Genomic DNA, 13214 nt, shown 5'->3' with positions numbered 1-13214 from the left:
CATTTTGGTGTGTAAATCCTCATTTTCATGGGCTCTATAGGAAAACAATATGTCTTTAAAATGACATATTTGCAAAACTATGAAATTTTATTTTTTCTCCCCTAAATTGAACTAATTCCTGAAAAAAACTGGTGGGGTCAAAATACTCACGACCCCCCTCAGTGAATACACTAAGGGGTGTAGTTTTTAAAATGGGGTCATTTGTGGGTGTATCTATTATTCTGACACTTATGAGCCTTTGCAAACTTGGCTTGGTGCAGGAAAACAAAGTGCTCCTCAAAATGCTGAAAAGTAATGTTAAATTTGTACGTCCTCTAAATGGTTAAAAAAAACACAAAAGTTTTTCAAGTGTGCATTCAGAATAAAGTAAACAGATGGAAATACATATCTTATCAAAAATTTGTACAGTATGTTTGGACATATTTGAGATAGTACGGTTGAAAATATGAAAAAATGACAATTTTTTCAAAATTTTTCCAATATTGGTACTTTTAATAAATATACACAAATTATATCGGTCTCTTTTTACAATCTAAATGAAGTACAACATGTGGCGAAAAAACAATGTCAGAATCACTTGGATATGTAAAGCCTTTACGGAGTTATGCCACGTTGAACGACGCATGTCAGAATTCCAAAATTTGGCTCCGTCACTAAGGCGCAAACAGGCTTCGTCACTAAGGGGTTAAACATGGATTTATTATATATTTCTATCTGATGGCTGTTTCTCCATTGGGGATTGCACTACATAAAGTTAAAGTCATACTTGATTTTGTATTTTAAAAAAACAACAACTTTTTCTGTATATTAAAGATTTATTGTAGTGATCCTTTTGACATGATATACTGTTTCTATCCAGTATTTTGACAGTTATGATATGCGGCGGATATACTATTTAAAACTATGGGAGAGTCAGGGCATACGTATAATGATCTTGTTAGTTAGCCAGGACGCGCACGGATATGGTGCGCTTGAGTGTTCCCAGATGTGATGTTCTGCCTGTGGGATGCAGGCATGCCGATATGCGCATGCACATTGGAGCGGAGTTCTCTTCTGGCCCGCGCTTGATCCCGCGATACTTGATAGGTCCCACGCTTGCACGATGTTGCCATGTCGGTTGAAACGGAAGCGGTAGTGAAGGAAAGTAGGAAGCCATGTAGCTGCACATGCGGGATGGAAGATAGAGCTGCAGCGGAGGCGTATTATTCTAATTGTGTGAGTCGATGTTATTGTTCTAGATTAGAGATGAGCGAGTATACTCGGTAAAGGCAATTGCTTGAGCGAGCATTGCCTTTATCGAGTACCTGCCCGCTCAAGACGAAAGGTTCGGGTGCCGGCGCAGGGGAGCGATGAGTAGCGGCAGTCAGCAGGAGGGAGTGGGGGGAGAGAGGGAGAGAGAGAGCTCCCCTCCATTCCGCCCCGCTCTCCCCCGCAGATCCCTGCCCGCCGCCGGCACCCGAACCTTTCGTCTCGAGCGGGCAGGTACTCGCTAAAGGCAATGCTCGCTTGAGCAATTGCCTTTACCGAGTATACTCGCTCATCTTTAGTCTAGATGTTATGTGACTTTGTATTTAAATGTGGGGCACATGTTATGGAGGGAGGCTTGAGAAAGATCACATTGCGTGATCGAAACATTACTGTATCTGTGTATGGAGGAATAAATGGTTTAATTACATCTGTTTGGCACCCGTATATGTCGCTGCAGAACTACCCTTGGAAATATTGCACTTAGGGGGCAAGGGTTCGGGCTCCCCACTCTGCGGCTTGTGTATTCTTTGGCTTCTCTGGTCCCACCCAGCTGCGGGTTCTGTTGTGTGCTGCTGGAGACTGTACCTTTGATTTCAATGAGAAGGACAGAGATAGGTGAACTATGAGCTATGTTAGGGGATCTAAGGGTTAATTTCTCAGGGAAATGGTCTGAGACTGATCTGGACAAGTATTCACTGAGTCTCTAGCTGTAAGGAGGCATTCATGCACTAGTAACAAGTCAATACATGGCGAAGCAGCAAACTGAGAAGTGAGGCAGGAACATCCACAATATTGAATTCACTGAGTAACAGTTGCGGGAGTGAGGGGCTTCAAAGACACCCTATACAGAGGAACCTATCCAGATTTTTATCCTAAGGACAGTTAAAGTGCCTCAGCCAAATTTAAGGGTGGGTGCTAATGAACTTGAAAAATAAAGTGCTGTACTCATTGTGCCCTTTGAAAGAAATTATTTAGTAAGATGAATTGTATTTTTATAAAAACAGTTTAAAAAGTGAGAGCGAAGAGACACAGAAATAAAAAAAAGTGGAAAACAACACAGTGAGACAGAGAGAAAACTGAAAAAAGAGCGTAAGTGGGAGAAACGAACAGAAAATAGAGATGAGCGAGCATACTCGTTTAAGGCTGCTGCTCGATCGATTAGCAGTCTTATCAAGTAACTATGTACTCGCCCGAGAAGCATGCAAGGGGGCGGCGGGGGGTGCGGGAGGGAGAGTGAGAGAGATCTCTCTCTCCCCCCTCTGCCCCCTGCTCAACCCTCGCTGGCTGACGCCCCCCCCCCCCCCCCCCCCCCCGCATGCTGCTCGGGCGAGTACACAGTTACTTGGTAAGACTGCTAATCCAGTAGCAGCCTTAAACGAGCGTGCTCGCTCATCTCTAACAGCAAATAAAGAGACAGCAAAACCAAAAAAAAAGTCACAGAGTGAATGTGGAAAAAAGGATAGCACAAAAAAAGGAAAGACAGCAAAAGTGAATAAAAAAAGAAAAAATATATATTTTGCGCAATAAACCAGACAAACAGGATTCTTATTTGATGTAAAATGTATTAGTTTATATGAAGCATTTTATATATATGAATATACATAGAGGATGAAGAATAGTAAACAGTCACTATACACAGAGGGGCATTGTTTATTGCGCCATCACCTTAATAATATCAAATAATATTTTATTAGCAATAAATAGGTAAAGTGTCACCTGCTGTACATCTATCAGAATTACAGGTATAGAGCAGGCTTGGCTCCTGAGGACACTTCCCTCTTCTCTGGAACTGTATGATGTACATATACGTTATGCAATCATTAGGTGTTAAATAACTATGACTACATATTTCAGATATCTTACTGAACTGTAACATCTCAAGCAAGAGTACAGGACCCGCTTCACATTGTGGTTTGTTATTGTGACATGACTAAGTCCCCTTTTTTAACTGAAATCAGTTACTTCTGTGTTCTTTCTGCTTTCTGTATCTTTCCTTTGGAATAAGAAATCCATTGCATTCTGAAGAACCTTGGACATCTGACTCCTGAGTTTAGCTGTTCTGTAGATCAGATAACAGGAATGTAGAACTGGGAGAAAGTCCAAGGTAATATAAAGCCAATAAAGGTTCACACAGTTAAAATAGTAATAAAACGCACCAACAAAATGGCCAATGAAGTATAAAGTGTTATATATAAAAGTGAAGGATATAAATTTCATGGCTGAGTAATATGTCTCCAGATGGATAGATACATTCCTGCTCATCTTCATCTTTGTTGTGTGATGATACAACGTAGTGAAGAGGAGGACTGAGGAGATGCAAGAGAAAAGAAGTGGAATGGAGGTTCCTACAGTATAAGTGTATACAAAATTAATATAAATTGTACAATTGGTGGATTGATTAGTCATGGTTGTATTGTATGTTCCATCTCTGATCAACTCAGTGATAGACATCATCAAGAGCATCAAACAATTAAAAATCGAGAAAAGTCCGGAGGCTACAATAAAATTAACTGTCCTGTGTTCTATCTTCCTCCTCAGATACAGGAAGAGTCTACTGTGGAGGTTGGAGATCTTCAGACAGAAGACAATGGAGAGCAGAGATGTTAACCAGAAATTGGCGTAAGTAAGGAAATCATAAATCGTGAATATAACCATAGTTACATAGAGATACGGGTTTATCGGGAAGGCTTTAGTCATAAAGAAATATAGTGTTTCAGTAAATTGAATGCACATCCTTGAAATTTCAAGAGAAGTCACAACTTGGTCAACAGGGGTCAATGATCTTCCTTTTCTCCAATCTTTGACATTGACACCAATAATAAATGAATGTATCACCAGTCCAGCTATGAGAGAAATCAGGGATGCGGCCACTAGATGCAGAAACTGGATGTCAGTGTCACCCTCTGTAGAATCAGCCATATCTTCTGTGCTAAGAGCCTTCTAAGAACACATAGTCTTTTCTGAAAGTTAAATGACAGAACTTTTACATTTAGTTACATATTGAGAGATTACATTTGAAATACAAAATACATCAAAGATTTATAATCTATTACTTTTAGGCCGAGCTTTAACCTCTACAGAACCAAATTGGTTTGGACAGTTAAGACTCCAAAAAACATCTTTTGTTTATTTCTGGTAACACATCAATAAAAAATATGTGATTTTGCTTACTGCAGGACAAGTATAAGACTCTATAGATACTGTGTGTGGTGCATATACAGTGGATATAAAAAGTCTTCACATCCCTGTTAAAATGTCATGTTTTTGTCATGTGAAAAATCCGACAAAGATGAATCATTTCAAATTAATTTCCACCTACAACGTAACTCATTATCTGTACAATTCCATTTAAAAAAAAACAAAAAAACTGAAGTCTTTTAAGGTGGAACATAGAGATGAGCGAGCATGCTTGTCTGAGCTTGATGCTTGTTCGAGCATTAGCATACTCGATAGTAATCGTTACTCGAGTGAGCACCACGCGGTGCTCAAGAAACTTTCGTCCTCTCCTCCCCACATGTTTAACGGCTTTTCTAGCCAATGAACATGCAGGGAAGGCTATGGCACCTCCTGCTAGGATGTGCCAACCCTGTGCACATCTATAGCATTGACTGACTGGCAGGATCAGGTGACCTAGGATCATAAAAACTCAGGTCACCTGATGGTCACCTCACACAAAGGCTGGATTAGCTGAGGGACAGAGCTGCTGTGAATGATGGAGAGCGATAGTGTAGGTTAGAAGGAGCGTTTGGCAGGGATCCATCTACCAAGAACCCAACAGTCCACTTTAGGACTACAACTCCACTTTTGTGCATCATAAGTTTAGCAGGCTAGGACCAGTAGTGCGCACAAACCATTGACAAGCATCTCCGCAGTATACTGCATACTGTAACCGGTTCTATACAGTATACTGCTACTGGTGTACACAGACTATATAGGAACTAACAAAACTCCTCATTTTTCATTTTTTTAATTTGTTTTTGTACAAGACTAGAGATGAGCAAGCACCCAAATGCTCGGGTCCTCGTTATTCGAGTCAAGCTTTTCGTAAAATTCGAGAGCTCTACTCGAGTAATGAACCCTATTGACTACAATGGGAGACTCAAGCATTTTTGTATGTGGGGTGCCGGGTGCCGAGCTTTTTTTTTTCCGGTCCTTCTCTCTCTTCCTCTCTCTCTCTCTCCCTCTCCCCCTCTCCCCCTCTTTCCCTCTCTCCCTCTCTCCCAAAAAATTTGTCAGGGAGGGGCCAAAACAGGCACGTCACAGAGGGGAGGAGCAAAAAACTGGGGCAGGGTCGAACACGGTATGATACTCGTTCGAGTAACGAGCACCATCGAGTATGCTAATACTCAAACAAGCATCAAGCTCGGCAGAGTACGTTCGCTCAACTCTATAAAAGACTATACACACTTTTCACTGTCTATTTTTTTGCTATAGTGTACGCAAAATACACCAGCGTGTGTCCTGTGGATCCTCACTATATAACGAGACTGTGCACATTTTTCACGGTCTATTTTTTTGCTATAGTGTACGCAAAATACCCCATAGTGTGTCCTGTCGATCCATACTATATAACAAGACTGTATACATTTTTCACGGTCTGTTTTTGGCTTAAAGCATACGCAAAATACCTTGCAGTTTGCGTAGCATTTTGACGCAGTGCATTATACAACATGATCAAGACTAGGGATAAGGGTCAAGAACGAGGACGTGGACGTGAGCGTCCGAATGAGGGTGTGGGCAGAGGCCTAGGTCCTGGGTGGGGTGAAACAGTGCCTGCTGCTGAGGGAGAAGTAGAATGCCGTGTATCTACACTCCCTAGCTTCATCTCACAGTTTGTAGGTCCGCGTGGTACACAATTATGACGTGGATAGGGGATAACGCGTTCAGTAATTTATCCACCACCCAGTCTTCCACGCAGTCCACTCACGCTAGCCAAGGGACTGGATCTGTGAATCCTCATGCTCATCCTCCTTCCTCCCAGCCTGGTCATTCCAGGAAAAGGAAAGATTCAGAACAGGAATAATCACAGGAACTGTTCTCGAATCCCTTCCCTGAGTCGTAAACAACGGTTCATTAGCCACCTGAGGAGTTTGTCGTGACCGATGCCCAAAATTGGACCTTTCACAGTCTCAGGGTGATGAGGGTGGGGACTTCCAAGTAGTGTCTTCCAAGTGTTGTTGTTAAGGCAGTAAGTCTGAGGGTGGAGCAGACTGAAAATTCAGAGGAAGAGCTGGTGGATGATGGGGTGACTGACCCTACCTGGGTTGGTAAGCCTACTGAAGACAGCGCTTCAGAGGGGGAGGCAAATGCAGCACCAGAACAGGTTGTAAGAGGCAGTGGGGTGGCCAGAGGGAGAAGCAGGGCCACAGCAAGTAATCCCTTAACTGTTCTCCACAGCACCTCCTCGCGGCAAGCTCCCGTGCAGAGGGCTAGGTGTTCGAAGGTCTGGAGGTTTTATAATGAGAGCGCGCACGACCGATGAACAGTGGTGTGCAACCTGTGTCGCACCAAGATCAGCAGGGGAGACACCACTACCAGCCTGACCATCACCAGCATGCGCAGGTATATGATATCTAAGCACCCGACGAGGTGTAACAAAGGCCATTCACCGCCTGTGGGTCACACCACTGCCTCTTCCCCTGTGTCACATGCTGGCACTGAGATGCAATCCCCCTCCCAGGACACAGGCATGAGCTGTTACAGGGTTTGACGGAGCAGACGGATCTGTGGCTTTCGCCGCTGAACCTCCAACCAGGCATGGTCATGTGTGACAATGGGCATAACCTGGTGGTGGCTCTGCAGCTTGGCAGACTAACACACGTGCCATGCCTGGCCTACGTGTTCAGTCTGGTGGTTCAGCGCTTTCGTAAAAACTACCCCAATTTGTCTGAACTGCTCAGCAAGGTGCGTCGCGTGTGCACACATTTCAGAAAGTCCACCATAGATGCTGCCACCCTCAGGACACAGCAACAGCGCTTCCAGCTGACAGTTCAACCACTGACTGTTGTGCGACGTGCCCACACGCTGGAGTTCAACTTTGCACATGTTGGCCAGGGTTTCCGAGCAGCGAAGAGACATTGTTGAATACCAGCTACAACATGCCCATAGGAGTGGTAGTCAGCCTCCGCAATTCTTCACAGAGAAGTGGGCATGGATGTCTGATATCTTTCAGGTGTTAGGGAACTTTGAGGAGTCAACACAAATGGTGAGCGGTGATGCGGCCACTATCAGCGTAACCATCCCGCTGCATTGCCTGCTGATTAGTTCGCTGGATAGAACAGGAGATGGGGGATGACAATACTCACTTGACAGCCAAACGACCCTCATGTTCGTTTCTTAGTGCGTATTGGAGGAGGAGGAGGAGGAGGGGAAGAGACTGCTGCCCACACTGCAGAGGGTACCCATGCTACTTCCTTCACATCTGTTCAGTGTGTATGGGCTGAAAAGGATGAGGAGGAGAGAAAAGGACTGAAAGTCATCCTCCTAGTGAGGACAGCGATGTGTTGCGTTCTGGAACTCTGGCACACATGGCTGACTACATGTTAAGCTGCCTTTCCCGTGACTCTCGCATTAGACACATTCTGGCCAACACGGATTACTGGGTGTTTACCCTTCTTGACTCACGGTATAAGGAGAACCTTTCCACTCTCATTCCCAAAGAGGAAAGGAGTACAAGATGGATGCTATAAAATAAGGCCCTGGTGGAAAAGCTGATACTAAACTTACCATCTGACAATGCTAGTTGTGGAGGATGTAGTTCAGTGGGCCAACTAGCAGGGGAGACAAGGGGAACAGGCAGCATGTCCAGCCCAGGCAGGGGAACACTCTCCAAGGCCTTTGTCGGTTTTATGGCACCCTAGCCAGACTGTGTCACCACTCCCCAGTTTAGGCTGAGTAGGAGGGAACACTGTAAAAAGATGGTGAGGGAGTACATAGCCGACTGTACCAACATCCTCCGTGAGACCTCTGCTCCATACAACTATTGCGTGTCAAAGCTGGACACGTGGCACGAACTTGCGCTGTACGCTGGCCAGCTCTGCCGCTAGCGTGTTATCAGAGAGGGTGTTTAGTGCTGCTGGGGGGATTATCACGGATAAGCATAGCCGCCTGTCAACTGACAGCGCCGACAGGCTTACATTCATTAAGATGAACAAAGCCTGGATTTCCCCTGACTTTTCTACTCTACCGGTGGAAAGCTGCTTAACATAAAGTATATTTGAGCTGGAACTGGAGAACCACACACCCTCTATCACCCCAAAAAAGGGTAGAAGTAGCTTGGTCTATCCTTCTCTGATCTTCCTCATCCTCCTCCTTCTAAACTAGCATGTCAGCACGCTAAACAGCCAATTCTTCAGAGGGCCAAAAGGCTCTGTAAAAACAATTTTTTGGGGGGGGCTGCCTCCAGGCTCTGTCAAAACAATTTTTTCTGAGGCCGCCTTTAGGTTCTCGCCCCCAATTTTGAAGAGGTTCACCACTAGAGTTCAGCCAGCGTGCTGGTTCCAGCTTCATACGCCCACAGAGTCCACAACTGTTTCACAGTGCAGTGTCCAGCTATCTGACACCGAGACAGAATGAATTGTCCTGGTTTGGACACTCTAATTTCTTCATAGTACATGCTGTCTTTCCCTGGGGCTCTGGTTAACAAGGCCCTCGGGGAGAGGCAAGAGCTGGGACAGGCAGTAGCCTGCCTGTCAGTGGACCGCCACCTGGATCCCATTAAGCAAGTACGAGCTCTATGTTAAAAAAAAAATTCAGGGGTCCACCTGCACTCTGGGTAAACATTTCTTTCAGGGGTACACCTGTACTCTTGGTACATAAATCTTTCAGGGGTTCGCCTATACTCTTGTGTGACAAGTTGGGGTTACTTGCCCGGGATCTCCTGCTTACTTTTCCCCTGCACAGGGGTGGCTCCTCCAGCATTTATTCACAGCATAGCGATATATTCAGTATACATAGAGTCTAGCATATCATATGCCACTTCACACTGTTTTCTGTCACAGTGCACACAGCAATGCATACCGCTTCTTCCAGCAGACCTTCCAGGAAGGTGACTTTGCCCCGACAGGCTATGAGCGAGTGGCCAACTACCCCCTGTTCGCTCCGTGCTTCCAGGTTCCTCACAGACTAGCACCCGGTCTACATAGACCTCAGGCCCCACAGGCTTCAATGGACCTAAGCCCCACCGGCTTCAAGGACCCTGAGTTTGTGAGGGAGGGGAAATTTAACTGTGTAGCCGCAGGTGCAGGTTAACTAAATCAAACACAGTGACTATGCTCAGAGCCCCCTACAGGCCACTCTAGCTACTGTACTGTCAAAACGTGGTACACAAATTTTTCAGGGGTTCACCTATACACTTGGTAAACAAATCTTTCAGGGGTTCACCTATACTCTTGATAAACAAAAACCCTGAATTCTCGCTCAAAAATGTTTTCAGGTTCTCACCTGCAATCTTGGTAAAAAAATTCTTCTTTTTAAAATGAGTTGTTTTCTTCATTAACGCTTTGCAATCCAATTTTGGATTCAAGGTTTCCTAGGAGGCTTTCTCTTTCTGCCATTATACAATAGCGCCATCTGCTGGCTAGAGCCAGTACTGCATTATGTGACATGCCAGAGAGGCCATGACAACAAAGCGGTTGGCAATATATAGCAAGAATACCCTGCTGGACATCTTTCGACATCGGAGCTGCACAGGCTTCAATCAGAATGTAGGAAGATGTCAGACAGTGGATTGAAAAGGGTTAAAAATGTAGAAGTACTGGCCTCTGAGTCACCCCTATGCTGGCGTTTGTGGCTAATGAAATGCTGCAACGGAGGTGGCATGGGATGGCATTTACAATAATACATTAATTTGTCTGCGATTTGTCAGCTATGAAGCACAATTTTAAAGGGTCACACGGCGTACAGAAACGTATCCCAGCGTGTCAATGTTTGGCCACTAAATTCTTTACAGTTCATGTAACTGTTCTATACAGTATACTGCTACTGGTGTACACAAACTATATAGGAACTAACAAACCTCCTCCCATTATTTATTTGTTATTTGTTTGTGGCTGAAAGCATTTGCATAATAGGTCCAAATATTATATAGTGCAGAACGAGAGGACACACAAGACTGTACACATTTTCTTAAAGCATACGCAAAATACCAGTTTGCGTAGCATTCTAACACAGTGCATTATACAACATGATAAAGACTAGGGGTAAGGGTTGAGGATGAGGATGTGGATGGGGTCGCCCAAATGCGGGTTTGGCTACTATAATTTCTTCATGGTTTATGCTGTCTTTCCTTGGGGCACTGATTAAGAAGCCCCTCGGGGAGAGGCAGGGGCTGGGACAGGCGGTAGCATGCCTGTCGGTGGACCGCTACCTGGATCCCATTAAGCAACTATGAGCTGTCGCTCAAAAAATCTTTCAGGTTTTTACCTGCACTCTTGGTAAACAAATATTTCAAGGGTGCACCTATACTCTTAGTAAACAAATCCTTTTAGGGGTTCACCTATACTCTTGGTAAACAAATCCTTTTAGGGGTTCACCTGCACTCTTGGTAAACAAATCATTTTAGGGGTTCACCTGTACTCTTGGTAAACAAATCTTTCAGGGGTTCACCTGCACTCTGGGTAAAAAAAACTTTTGTTTTAGAATGGGTTGTTGAATTGTGGAGATGTGTAGAAGTACTGGCATCTAAGTTCCCTTTATCCCCACGTTTGTGGCTCATTAAATTTTGTGACAGAGGAGGCACAGGATTGGAATTATGATCATACGTTAATTGATCAGCAATCCTCATCAGCATTGTGGGCTGTCGCTCACAATTTCAAGGAGGGTCGCTGCCAGGCCCTGCCAACCCTCTGCAGTGTGTTTCTCCTGTTCCACCTCATCCAATATGCAATTATAAATAGACATGAGGGTGGTGTGGCTATCAAGCGACCATGTGGCTTGAGGACAGCTGAACGCTGCACTGGGAAAAATGTCAGTATGCTGTGGCCTACTGAGTAGGTGAAGGGGTGCGCCTTACCCCATCTGGGATGGGAACAGCTGGACGCTGTGTTTGGGAAAAATTTCAGTACGCTGTGGACTATTGAGTAGGCGAAGGGGTGTTCCTAACCCCATCTGGGATGGGGACAGCTGGACGCTGCACTGGGAAAAATTTCAGTACGCTGTGGACGCAGGCTCATGTGGAGGACAGCATTGGACAGCAATGCCAGCATGTAACACAGGAGAAGGGGCAGATGTGTCCCCGCAGGTGGTGATTGGCCTTCGTTCCACCTAGTGTAGTGCTTAGCTAAGATGTGCCAGCACGCGTGCCTTGCTGCTTATGGTTTGTCCCAAGTAAATTGTTAAGGGGGGTAACCGCCAGGCTATTGGCCCCAATTTGGCTTAATAGTGCGACCTGGGAGCCTCAAATGCATCCATGCATGCTTCCCCTGCTGTTCCCTATCTATGTTTCCATCACTTTCTGATGTTTTCAGATGAATCACACAACTTACCCTATGCAGAGTATGGGTCACCTTGAAAAATGCTCGAGTCTTCCATTGACTTCAATGGGGTTCGTCACTCGAAACGAGCTCTTGAGCATTACAAAAAGTTTGGTTCAAGTAACGAGCACCCGAGTATTTTGGCGCTCGTTTATTTCTAGTGGAACGATTACAAAAATAAAATAATGTGGTTGCATAAATATGCACACCCTCAATTAATACTTTGTTGATATACCTTTTGACTTTATGACAGCATTTACTTTTTTTGGACAGGTGTCTTTCAGCATGTCCCATCTTGATTTGGCAATGTTTGCCCACTCTTCCTTGCAAAAGCACTCAATCTGTCAGGTTGCGGGAGCATCTGGGTGTAACTCAGGTCAGCCCACAGATTTTCAATGGAATTCAGGACTGGGCTCTAGCAAAAAAACTTTGCTGTTCTGGCAAAACCATTCTTTTGGTAATGTGGAGGTATGCTTTGTGTTGTTGACATGCTAAAAGATTAAATGTATCTTTATCTTCAGCTTTTTATCAGAATCCTGAAGATTTTGTGCTAACATGGACTGATATTTGGAACTGTTTATAATTCCATCCACCTTAACTAAAGCCCCAGTTCAAGCAGCAGAAAAACAGCCCCGAACCATAATGCTGCTTTCACCATCTTTACTTTGGGTATGGTGTTCTTTTTGATGACATACAATATTGGTTTGGCAGCAAACATACCTTTTGGAATTATGGCCAAAAAGTTCAAACTTGGTCTCATCAGAACATAGCACATTATCCCACATACTTTTGGCAGACTTGATATAGGTTTTGGCTAACCATAGTTGGGCTTGGAATTTTTTTTACTTTTTTAGAAAATGCTTCCACCTTGCCACCCTACCCCACAGCCCAGACCTACATAAGACATTAGACATCTGGAGGCCGCACTTGTGAAGAGAAGGGAGAAATGTCACATGTCACACACTATTTAATGCACACATTTCAGAACGCAAGGAGAGGAGAGCCAACAGCTGTCCAGACCATTCTCAGGGAAGGTGAGAGAAGCACTTCAGACAAGCATGCAGCTCCAGCTCTGAGTGGGTTTTAAACAGAGTAAATCAGTAAAATGATCAGCATATTCTATCAAGAGATGCTGGTATTTATGTGCAGCAGAAGACAAGAGATTGGCTGGAGAAACATTATGCTCAGCCAGCTCAATTAACCCTCACCTGTAAAGGTGTGCTCATGGAAACCTGTAGAACCACAGGTCCTAGACGTGCAACCTTATAGTTTTGCAATAGAATTGTACAGATAATGGGTTGAAATTGAAGATGAAAATAAATCTTCTTTATATTTCTCTATTTTGATCAATCTTTGCTTATCCCCAGCAGGTTGAATTCATTTATTGTTGATTTTCCAACCACATCTGCTTGAAGTTTGTTCCAAACATCAGCTATCCTTTGCTATACAAATTAAGTTCTTTAGAGGGGTCATCACAATGGTTTACTAAAAGCA

This window comes from Eleutherodactylus coqui, chromosome 1 (genome assembly GCF_035609145.1).
Source record: "Eleutherodactylus coqui strain aEleCoq1 chromosome 1, aEleCoq1.hap1, whole genome shotgun sequence".
In the NCBI taxonomy this organism is placed as follows: Eukaryota; Metazoa; Chordata; class Amphibia; order Anura; family Eleutherodactylidae; genus Eleutherodactylus; species Eleutherodactylus coqui.
The sequence above is the reverse complement of the archived record's forward strand: the minus strand, read 5'-3'. Positions refer to the sequence as shown.